Consider the following 13,074-nt stretch of genomic DNA (forward strand, 5'->3'; position numbering starts at 1 on the left):
TAATGCCACATTGTTATGCCATTTTTACCTGCTAAATTGCGATGCCACAATCTGTTGCCAGTTTTTCATACTTCATTATCATGCCACATTGTGGTGCTACTTTGTAATGCCACACCATGACTCTTTTTTATTGTGATGCCATGTTTCCCTGCTAAATTGTGATGCCACATTTTGTTTGCCACCTGCTTCTGCTACATTATGAAGCCACATTGTGATGCCACATTAAAATCCATGTTGTGACTCTACATTTTTATACAACATGCTGATGCTTTGTGTTGATATTTTATTATGACGCTGTGACACTGTGATGCTACATTGTGATGCCACATTATATGTCCTTGTTTTGATGCCACATTACCAAGTCACATTGTAATACTACATTTTCATGCCACATTTTGGGGCCACATTTTAATGCTACATTATATGCCCCTAATGCTACCCTGTAATGCCTAATTTCCTTGCTTAATTGAGATTCCACATTACTGTGTTTGAATGCTAAATTATCATGCTAGATTGCGATGCCACATATGATGTGATGCTAAATTTTGATACCACAACTTGATGCTATGTTGTGATATTACATTATGAGACCACTTTTTTAGACTACACTGTGATTTCACATTCTTTTTCCACAGGCTGATGCTACATTATCATGCCATATTGTGATGCCACGTTAAAATCAACGTTGTGGAGCATCAAAGACACTTGATGCTACTTTGATGCTACTTTATCGTGCCACATTGTAATGCTATGTTGTGATGTCATTTTTCTCTGTTAAATTTTGATGTCACATTATGTTTTTTAAGTTTTAATGCTACATTATCATACAACATAGTCACATTGTGATGCCATTTTTTCTTTGCTAAATTGCGGTGCCATATTTTCAAACTACTGTACATGATCATGCCACATTGTAATGATACACTATGATGCCATCTTCACATTTGCAACAACCATTTATGCAACAATTTCTGTTCACAATCACATATGATGCATATACAAGAATAATTATGATATTTAATGTAGTAATTCATTAGCTATTGAGAATCATAATCTAATCAAGGATATTTAAAGTCAATCTTCACCCCAATGTCATATGTTTTATCTATTTCTAGTTACACCAGCTGACATTTCTAACCTTGTCTAAGATTTATCAGCTTGTTTTTTTTAGTGAAATACTTCTTTCAGGCACAGGTTGCTGGCTCAATCCCCTTCGAACCAAAATTAAAATATATCTATTTTTTAAAACATATTTTGAATGAGTTATTTTGATTAAATTGATTGATTTTATACCCGACTGTTAATTGGAAATTTGGTTAACAAACACAAACAAGTCATTATGTTAAAAGAAGCCCAAACAAAGGAGATTAAATATTGATTTTCCACAGAATTTTAAATGAATATTTTGGTGCTCACTAAAAAAAAAAAAAAGGACTATGTCATGCCAACAAACGGAGGTTGTTGACATCTGCGACCACATGCACTGTGCTGGCGTGCGCATCAATGACGTGCCACTGTGTGACGCTTGTGTCGGTGCGGCCCATATGTGTGTAAGTGCGAGTCCGTGTGTGAGTGTGTGTGTGTGTCTGTGTGAGTAATGCATGTGGACAAGTGGAGTGTAAGAGGCCTGGCAGACACGACGCCCACATCTCCCCGTAGCGCCGAGTCAGGCTGTGCGTGCAGCCGACAAGGTTCAAACCAAGACCACGTTATACACAAAATACACACACGCTCAATCACTCACACACGCACACACAACCAGCCATGCAGGATAATTTTGTCTGCTCCAAAAAGCAAACAAAATAGAATGAAGCAGAGCAGGACTGTGCTCTTGAAATTTATTTTTGGGATGACTTTTTGATTTGTGGTTACGTAAGTGCCTATATATCTCAGCTCAGATTGTACGTATTCAGGTGGTTCGGGGGGGAAGAGCGTAGACCGACCCGACGGTTCATCACTTTCTGACGGCGCGGCTCGGCGGGATTTAATCAAGTTTCTACTGTCGACTTTACATTTTTGGTTGCTGGCCAGGAAATGAAAGAACCACCTTTGTGCCAACTCTAACCCTGCTCGCGTTGGCAGGTGCAATTTCATATTCGAGGATGTCTATATTGTCAAACAGTGATGCTTTCAGGTGCTTTCAGATCCATGTTCATTATAATGGAAAATGTTTTGATTTTTCTACTCCTTATCTTTTGTTCAGATTAAATAGTTAATGTCCTACTTTTTTATTAATTATTATTGATTTTTATCATTATTATAACCTCAAGAAAAGTATATTTTAAGTGTCATTAGTTTTGCTTCATTTATTACTTTCATTAATTTGGATTTAATGAATCAAGAAAAACGAATCATCCGTGATGTGTTCAGATGCAGTCAGTCTTTCTTGAGAATAAATCTAAAACTTTTTTGTTTGTTTATCTCAAAACAATCATCAAAGGAAAAGGGAAATTAAACTGTGGTATTTTCATACTCTTCTTCGCAAAAATGTGTCTTAAAACGTCATCTCAAATTAGAGTCAAATGACTTATATTATGTCCATAAAGTCCATATAAGAAGTGTTGGAAATTGCGACAATTCTGATAGTTCTTGAACTCATTATCTCAGAATCTGTATGATGAAAACAAAAATGCAAAGAACACATACAGAAAACGGCAAATTCTTCTTGTTGGAAAAATGTTGAGCTAAGTGTGTTAAGTGTGATTTAGAGTTATAGATTAAAATGTACAGTATGTTCCTTTAAAGGAAGCAACTTGAGCTTCATTAAAATGAACATACTTTTTTTTTTTTTTTTTTTTTAATTTAAGGTGAGGTATTTGTATTTCAATCTGGTCTGTGTTTTTCTGGCTGTGAACTTTGTTCTCGCTTCTCGGATGATCATTAACTTACGATGGACTATTATGACTAGTTGTGAACGAAACAGTTCTTACATCAGAGTAATCCTGGGACCTTCAATAAGAAGGTTCTGTATTAAACTCTCCTTGCAAGTAAAATTGTTGTGACTTTATAACCAATTCTGATGTCTCTTCTTTGTCCAAGTTCACAGCCTTAAGCCTAACCTGACACATCTACAGTTAATTATACATCTAAAACTGGAACATTAATCCAGGGATGGCTATGAATTTGCGATTGATCGTGGAATTGTCAGCATCTCTGTCATCTCTGTAGTCCTGTTTGTTTGTTGAAAAGACCTTGTTTGCGAAACATACATGAATATAATATAATATAACTTGATAAATGCAAACATTTGTGGCGTAAAAACTATACGGAATCGACGTCTTTGTTTGAAGGCGACCTGAAAAGGTGCCGCAGCTCTGAAGATCAAACCATCACTCTGACAGAGTGACTACAAACAGCAGCTGTTTTCATTGGCTTCCTTTCATCAGTCTTGATGTCAGGAAGTAAAAAGTCTGATGGCAGCCGTCACTTTGTGCCTGCGAGCACTATCTTTAATAAAGCCTCAGAGAAAGTGCGAACAGCTGCAGGCTCACTAAGATTGATATCGACGAAAAGATGGAACTCCAGTCAGTCCATCAAAGTGACAGGGATTATAATCTGGAGACAGGAAGATGTGTTCAGTGGCATCGACTAATAAATGACAAGTTAATCACGTTGTTGATTGAACCCACAGAACATTTGTAAATCAATGATTATGAAAAAAAAAACTGTCATCATACAAAGCTCATATCAAATGAAGGTTTACAAGAAATTGGCTACAGCAGATTGTAATTACAGTATTATATATTTGCTGGCTTGCACTCAACAAGTAATTTATTGATATTCAGGATTCAGGAACGTTTTTTTTCAATGTTTCTGGCAACTTGTAATAAATCATGATGATTATTTTTAATTATAATCCATTTTTTTTAACTTTGCCATGATTTTATTTGCCTATAAATGTAATTTGTTCATGAACAAACAAACGTGCAATGTGTTTTTTCTTTTTGGTTAATATGATGAATATTTATGTTATACGTATGTTATTTTCATTTTTATTTTTTTATAATGATCTTATTTTTTGCATCTTAACGATTATCTTTAGAATTTTTAACCCCTTTTATTTTTACGTGATAAACTTTGAGGTCCATTTTCTTATTATGTTTGCTTATTGATTGTTTTTCTGATAATGACACTATTTTTTATTCATTTCTCATGATAATTACCTAAATTATTATTGAGTTTGTATGTTCTCCCCATGCTTGTGTTGGTTTAATTCAGGCACTCTGGTTTCCTCCCACAATCTGCAAACATAAAGAGATTTACTGAGCACTTTAACCCTTGTGTTATTTTAGGGTCTAGGTGACCCGAAGGGTTAAAGTGAGTGAGAGAGGTTGTTCGTCTCTGTGTGTCCCGGTTGGCAACTGTCAGGGTGTCCTCTGCCTCTCGCCCTTGGTGGCTGGGACAAGCACCCGCATAATAAAAAGATGTCTTTTCTTTTTTTTCGGGTGAGTTTGGTGCTCGTGAAAATGTGAGACACAAGGAGCAGCAACTGTCTGGTAATGTATTCTTGTAAACTTTTTAAATAAGACTGCCCTTCAGACTTCTGCGTGAAACGAAATGGTGCGCCACACAGTTTCCTACTGTTGTTGTTGTGAGTTTCTCAGCCGACGTGCTCAGACGAGCGGCTAAATTGATGTCGAACAGATGCTTCTGAGAGCCTGCCTGGAATTGTTCCCTCCTTTCATTTGGTTTGTGAGCCTGGTGTTCCGATAGAAGGGGGATGATGGAGTATTAGCTGGTGCATGAAATGAGGAGCGCTAAACTTTCCAAGTGAGTTCACCCAAGACAGCCAACTTGAGGGGAGAAATTATATATATATTTATTATAAATATACGCCGTTGTGTTGTTCCAACAGCAGATTAAATTCAACCCAACATTGTGTGAAATTGTGAAAAAATGAAACGTTAATAAACGTTCTATGAGCGACTGCTTTTGTCCCCATTTCCAAGTGAAGTAAAATGAACCATCTTAAATGTAGCTAATTCATTCATATTATTGTGTTGTTGTTTTTTACCCATTTAAATCATACATGGGCAAAGTTCGGTCCAGAGGCCATATGCGTCCCTTTGACTGTATTTATGTGGCCCCTGTGAGGTAAAGATCACAGGTCAAGAAACTTCTCATTTTATTTTGTATTTATTTTAATGATAAATTACTAGTTAAACTCTAAATGTGACTTTTGTCCTCTGTTTGTCTCAGATTTCACCCCTTTTGCTGCCTTTGGATCAAGGTGGCCCAAAAAAGAAAGAAAACAAATATATATGTTACAAAATAAATCCAATACAATCAAGCTATTTTGGCTAAAATTGTTATTTTATTGGTTTTTTTATAACGTTTATATTTGTAATGGGATATAAAAGCACCTTTTTTTCTGGCTTTCATAAATACATACACAGTGGAGGAGGTCATTCACCTTGACTGAGAGACAACACAAGGGATACCTCAAACACATTTGTTGTTGGGTCACCTTGACCCAAAGAAAACCCAAGGTGTTAAATCTGCTTTTATATTCCATTAAACAAATAAAAGTTTTTAAACAATTTTAGAATATTTACCTTGATTTTATAGGATTTATTTTGGAACTTTTTTTTTCTCTTTAGTTTTGCCATTATATTCAAGTTATTTTCTCCTTTGTTTTCGCTTGATGGTCCTTCACAAAAGTCTGCATGTAAAATGTGGCCCCTGAGTAAATTCATTTGCCGTCCCCTAGTTTAAAAAAGGGGAAAAAAAGGAAAAAGGTAGATCGTCTTAAACAAAATGGGTCAAATTTCCAAGCAATTCATTCCAAACATGGATTGTTTCCAATGCAACAGCTCTCTGAGTTACTGTAGATAATATAATAAACCAACGTGTGTCAGTAAAAGGACAAACATGAAGACATTCATCATAGCCGAGGGGAATTAATTCCTCTTTGCTCGCTCTCGCCTTCACTCCCTCTCCTGTTGATCACTGTAGCTCCAACGGTATTGTGTGTCTTCTGACTGCACCATATCTTCACAGTAGAAAACCAATTTATCTTCCATTCCAGGTCCGATACACACATCAATCAACAATCTACAACAACACAAGTCAACCCCCTTCTTCCCACCCACACCCATCTTACTCACCCTCCTTCTTCACCCACCTATTTGGAGTCATCAAAGCTGCAGAACACATGTGTCGGAGCTTCTGTGTTTGACATTCAGTGATGTGTCTATAATCACGGTTATGCAGACCAGTTGCGGCGGGCAGTTTGCCACACGTACATTAAGTGGTTGCCAAAGGATTAATTCACTCCCAGTAACAGGATTTAATGTCTTTTATAAGCTTGTGCCTCTCTGGACAAAGTCAAATGGATGTTTTTGTTTGAATTTTTGGAAAATTTGCATCTTATTTACGATGTTAAGCAAATTGTTTTTAATCAACAACGCTTGAGACACGAGGAAAACAAATTAAAAACAGCTGTAAATAAGGAGTGCTAAACTGTTTTTTTCTCTATTCCTTCTATACTACTGGAAAACGGAAATTTCCCTGAGAGTGTCATCTCAAAGGGATCAATAAAGTGCAGTCTAAGTCTAAGTCTAAGTCTAAGTCTAAGTCTAAGTCTAAGTCTAAGTCTAAAACATTATAATGTTTTACTTTTTTAAATCGATTATTTTTTACTCACCATTATGTCGACTAAGGGTTTGTTCCTTTTTAGAGTTTTAGGCAAAAATGTTTCTTCATTTTAATGTAGCGACTGGAGCTCAGTTGTGTTTGTCTTCATCTTCGTCCAAAAAGACAAACTTAAAGTCGTCCAAATACCTCCATAGTGCTCGTCTGTAGTAGCCATCTTGTATTGTCAAGTATCGTAAAGCCTCGACGTGAGAAATTGTTGAGAAAAATGAGAAAAAAAAACTTAAATAAGTCTGTGTTTTAAGTATGTTTGAAGCGGAAGTTATCGGTCTGTCAACTCCTGCCTGACGTCTTTCCTCGTTAAAGCAAGTGTTTAGGAAGAAGACCTTTTTTCTGGAAATGTTTCTCATGTCAAGACATCAATACAAGATGCATGTTTTTTAAGTGTCTTTTTGGACGAAGATGAAGATGAACACAACTGAGCTCCGGCCGCTACATTAAAATGAACAAACATTTTTGTCTATAACTCTAAAAAAGGAACAGATTACTCTGATAATAATCCCAACCCTTAGTCAACATGAGGGTGAGTAGAACATTTGTGAATTTGAGTGAACTAAGTTTCTCAGACCTTGCTGGAGACTCTATTTTTTCAGAACACATGGTCACCAAAGAATCATGGCATCGCAAGAAAAGTAGCCGAAGATCTGTCTTTAACTTAAGGGGGCGTTCACATTAGAAGCGACAAGCGACTGGTTAACATAAAGTCGCTTTTAGTGCGACGAACTGTAGCGTGACCCTTTCGCGTGTCTTCTCACAACAGGACATCAGTTGTAAAAAACTCTCAAGTAACTCGTAAACTTGTCCAAGGAACAACTTTTGGATCTATACTGTAAGAGGTATGAAAATATTTTTGAAGTCCAGCTCCCCGGTGTTGCACCGTCCACAGGCAGCCAGTTGAAGACGTCTCCTAATAAAAAAAATGTGGGCACGATAATTGACAACGATCTTAAATAAGTTGAAGTTTCTTCCACCTGGAGCATGGTTGACCGTCCCCAAGGCTTCCAAGAAAGCTCCTTCATACCAGCTCTGAGAGAAAAAGAAAACAACACCTTCTTTCTCCATATCTTATTTTAACAATGTATTTATTATGAACTTTTTTTCTTCTGTTACCTCCTTCTGTTTTTTTTTTTATATTTTCTGTTAACATCCTTTACACTGACATGTTATAGGTCTTGTTATAGTGTGTTTGTGAATGTATGGATCGTGCTGCAAAAACAAATTGCCCCTCGAGGGACATGACCAATAAAGTTCCTTCTCACAGTATTGTTAAAAAAAATGGTGTTTTTTTGTTTCTTGTGTTGTGAGTTTGGCCGAGTTTCCTTTCAGAGATAACACTTTCTGACCAATCATTGGCTGTCCGTAAAAGTGACCTTTTTAGTCTTGACTCAGCTCCCTTGGATCAGGTACTAAACATAGTATCTGCTTCGACGTACCATGCTGGTGGAAACACAACAAAGAGCGGGTAGAGTAGAGTAGGGCTAGTGCAAAATACTCTTAAGTATTTTTATTTTGTTTTTTTCATACTTCCAAATTAAATAAAGAGCTTCAATTCTCTCTCTCTGATCCGCCATTTTGACTCTCTCCTGACATAAGACCTGCCCCCGGCAGAATGACATACTTTTGAGCTGCGATCTTGAGACGGGTTATGTTTAGTGCGAACACACCTTTACAAAATTAACACTCTTTGCCGATAAAATTAATCAAAAAATAATCTGAAAATAAATGAAAAAATGAATATTCTTTCAATTCTAATCAAACTTTATTTAAACATGTGGGTTGAATTTAGAAAAAAAACGATAACAATATCAAAGGAAAATTAAAACACTGAGAAATGACATTATATTTTAAAGTATTTACTGCTGTAAACTAAAGAGTTCAATAATCAAACATCTATATCCTTTTAAAAGCCATCAGCGAAATCACTGACTCTGTCGAGATCATATCCTCCTTTTTATTAACCCAGATGAATTGTTTCATATCACTTCTTGCCACACTTGGAAAATCAATAACACTGCTAGTGTTCCTGATTGAAAAGACTGCTGGTCTATGTTATCTCCATACGTGTTCTCCCATTAAAATGGTGTAATTGTTATTCGGAGGAATGTGTGTGTGTGTGCAGCTTTCCATGAATGCTCGGAGGTAAAACAAAGTTGAACATTTTCATTTAAACTACAAAAGTCAATGGAGCGACAATTAGATATCCTTTCATTCTTTTCATTTTTTGGGTGAAATTTATTTTTGGGGAAGGGGGGGGGGGGTTAAATGTAAGAGGAAGAAGGGTTGAAAAACATTTAATATGATGAGAAACTCACAATTGTATCTATGTATTTATTTTCTTTTTAATAAAATAAAATAAATTCTTAAATCAACCATTTTTTTGCTGATAGGGACATGTATGTGGCCCTCTTTCAGATACATTTGTCTCATTGTTGCCTTTGAAAAATGTAGGTTCCAGTAAAATAAATGACCCCTAATTATACATTAACTGTCATGTCTTGTGATTAATTTTGACACACTTCCTGTTTGTTCTACTTGTTTGAGTTTTGTTCAGAACCTCCACGCCTGTTGCTACAACTCCTTAAGCCATCAATCCATCAACTGGAGAGTTTATTTTTCTTGTTCTTAATTCGTCTAGTGCAGGGGTGGGCAAACTCGGTCCTCAAGGGCCGCAGGGTGTCCAGGTTTTTGTTCCAACCGATCAAGTATGCACATATTAACCAATGAGGTTTCAGCTAAAACAAGCAACACCAGACTGACAATCAACTGATTACACTCCTTAGACACCTGATTGGTCAAAATGTGTCCTCTTGATCTGTTGGAACAAAAACCTGCACACCCTGCGGCCCTTGAGGACCGAGTTTGCCCACCCCTGGTCTAGTGCCTGCTTTTGGACGTGTTTAGCAGCATGTTCTCCTTTAAGTTAACTTGGACTGTGATCACTTACAGTATGATTCTGAACACATGTAACTATTCTTAAAACAGATTATAAAACAACATTGCAAAATATCTCAATCCCTCCATGATATATTTTTAACCACTCCACGTCCCAGTGTACGAGACAGGTCATTGCATCTTCTGCGTCCCTCTCCACTTCTAAAGAGTGCCCACTTGGCACAAACAAGTTTTTCCATCACTTATATTTGTTGCCGACGGCTCCGCGGCCCCTCTCTGCCCACTTGAGACACGCAGGGCTTTTATGTAACAGTAAATGAGTTGAAACAATCAAGATTATTTGGGACATTTGAGGAGGGATGGAAATACACAAGTGTGTTTGGGTCACGTAAGGTCCCACGCAGCTTTGTTTTTTTTTTTAGAGAAAGTGGGAGAATAAATGTGCATGCATGCGTAGAAAATGAGAGTGGAGGCTGAAGATGACTAAAAAATCTCAGCAAGACTACTGCTGGGTTTTCTTTCAGGCTGAAGCATTTATCTACGACTTGCACTGAATTTTACACCTTTTGGCAACCATGATACATGATACGATGTATCCCGATATATCAACATATCGTGATATATTGCTACATACTTCAATATGTAGTGATGGTCTGATGAAGCTTCATGAAGCAATGTCCTGTTGTTTAGAGGTCAGTAGGTGGCGCCATCAGTTTAAAAATGGTGTGATGTTTCATTAGAACGGTTGTTCAAAACAAAGGAAAATATTGCAGAGACCGCCATCTATTGGACGCTGAAAATAATGACACTGCTTCGTGAAGCTTCATCGGACCATCACGATCAATATGGTCTTTAAAGACAAAAGTTTGTTTTTCCCGCAATATTTAACCAATCTTTTGTGTTCCCTGTTTTTAACTTGGTAGCAAAATAATTTAAATCCTCTGCTTTAAATTGTGAGTCTTGTTATTTTTTAAGCCATATTTATTACCTTTATTGATTCACACCTCATTAAGGAGTGATATCAATATCATGTCAGGTCGTAGTATCGCAATACATTGCTGATCTTTTTCTTCTTTTTTTTCCCTTCTACACACAATATTTTAGTTTCAAACTCTCACATGACAGCTATGGTGGGCAGAAAATGCTACAATAACAATTTTAAATATATATATATATATATATATATATATATATATATATTTATAAAATATGGTGACACGGTGGAACAGTGGTAAACATTTCCCCAACCACTAGTGACAATTTAGTGCCAAACACAAGCAACAAGAGTCCATAATCACAAAAAATAAAGAGTCCAATATCTCGTAAAATAACAAGGAGTCCTATGTGTAACGAAATGTCTATGAAACGGGATACAAGGAAAAGAAAAGGAATCCAAAATCCAAGAAAACACGTAAACCAAAGGAAATGCAGCCAATTACAACCATATACATGGAATGATTTAATCTGACAAACTGTTTTGGGAGCCGAGGTCAGATACAGTATACTGCAGCGGATTTCCGATCAGTTCCTGCTGTGTGACATTAGTCGGGTACATAAACAGGGAGAAAACAGGAAGTGACCTTACTGAATAAAACCAAAAAAAAGGGAAGCTTCATTGTCATGTAGACTAATGACCTTTAAGTGACAGTTTTAGTGGGGAGTACAACTCAAATCAGGTTAATCGAAATCGAAATTTGATTACATTTCTTCCAAACTTTTTACTCAATCATTCTTTATCATTTGAGTATTTGTCATCTCTATTTATGTAATTTCTATTTTATTCTCTTAAGATCCATACACGATTTTTGAGTTCAACGTTGTTATTTATCCCAAAACAGATTCTAATGATCAACGCAGTGATGCCTTAAGAGCCATAAAAGGTCAGTGCGATGTGTTTTTGAACTTAAATACTTTTGAAATTTACCTTTGTGGTTTAGAGAGAAGCGGGAAGATTGTTTTTTTTTCCAACGGGAGCTGTTGACGCTTTCCAAGAAAACAGGTTGAAAATAAGTTAAACTAAATCTCCTCTGACATTTATGTAATTACCTGCAGCATTCTCTCGCGCTGTCGCTCTTGTGTTTATTCTCCATTTCTATCTCAACATTTTCCGTCAACACCCTGATTAAAGCTCTCCAGCATCCGTGCAGAAATGAGGTTACTGACTGGGATTTAATAAAGAACTTTTATTGAAAACTTTCAGTTCACTGAGAGGCAAATCTCAGTTTAGCTCGACTCCGTGACGGATCACTTTTGACTGCAAGCCTCAACCACCGCCTTGATTTATTTATGGCAGCTTCTATTTTTGAGACTGTTTTTTCCACATTTTAGGGGATGTCTTGCATCTTCGGTTGCATCTACACTGTTGTGTAAATACCAAAGATGAACTTTGACAATTTGAATGAGTCATCCTGAATGGAAAAAACAAATGTTAAGTTCATGGAATATACAATTTACAACATGTGGTTTCTCTGCAACAAAATGGTCCCATTTAGGATGTGTTACTATTTTAATGTTACTGCTTACTATTTTGTTTGTATGAAAAACTTTTGTTCAGCAATTTTCTCCCTCTTTTGGTGAATATTTCTGGCCCCTCAAAATAATTTGAGACTGAGATATTTATATCCCTTTTTTAATTATCATGAATGGTTAAAACATATCCTGATATTGCCATAGTAAGGTTATTTTTATTTTATTTTGTATTTGTTTTCTATCATGTTTTCTCTCCATTTTTTCCATTTTCACATTTTTTTGTCCTAATTTACCCTCATATTTTAGCCCTTCGCTCCTCTCTTTTTAATGAAGGCCTCTCACAACAGTCACAGTATAAAATGTGGCCCCTGAAAAAATGTAATTGCTCACCAATGTATTAACATTAGGCTGTGGCCCTGTGTCAGTGTGATAGAGCCAGATAAAAGTCATTATGTGACCGAGAATTACTATCTGAACCCAAGTGCATGTAGTCACGGGTAGAGATTGTGTTACAAAACATACAAAAGAAGTAACAGTCAACACACACAATGGCAATAAGGAAAATCACATGGAGGTTTAGAACTCTCATGAAAAAAATGTTTTTAAAAAACTAAATGCACAGTGGAAACAGATGAGAAGACAGACAAGGGAAAATGGGGAGGTCAAGGTTACTAGCATAGAAACAATCTGACACTGCGGACTGGAACATGTAAGTAGAGCAAGGATAATCTCTTAGCAGGTTGTCTCATTTAAAAAAATAAAAGTTTGACAAAAGACATGACAAAAACAAGTACATAATAAATTGTAAAAGATTAAATTGTTATTTAAAATTGTGAGCATTTGATCTGTTTAATAGTTTTACTATACCTTATGAAAGATCAAATAAAGTCGTGCTACACCACTATATGGTGAATGTTGAGTGCAGCTCTGCTACAAGTTTCCAGCCAAGACTTTAAACCCAGCCTGTAGCTCCATTTAAGCAAAAAAAACAACAAACTGACATGTGAATTCAGAAAGATTCACACACAAACAAAACATCCTGTCACAAATATAAAAGCT

The sequence above is a fragment of the Callionymus lyra genome, chromosome 14, assembly GCF_982586985.1.
Source record: "Callionymus lyra chromosome 14, fCalLyr1.hap1.1, whole genome shotgun sequence".
NCBI lineage: Eukaryota > Metazoa > Chordata > Actinopteri > Syngnathiformes > Callionymidae > Callionymus > Callionymus lyra.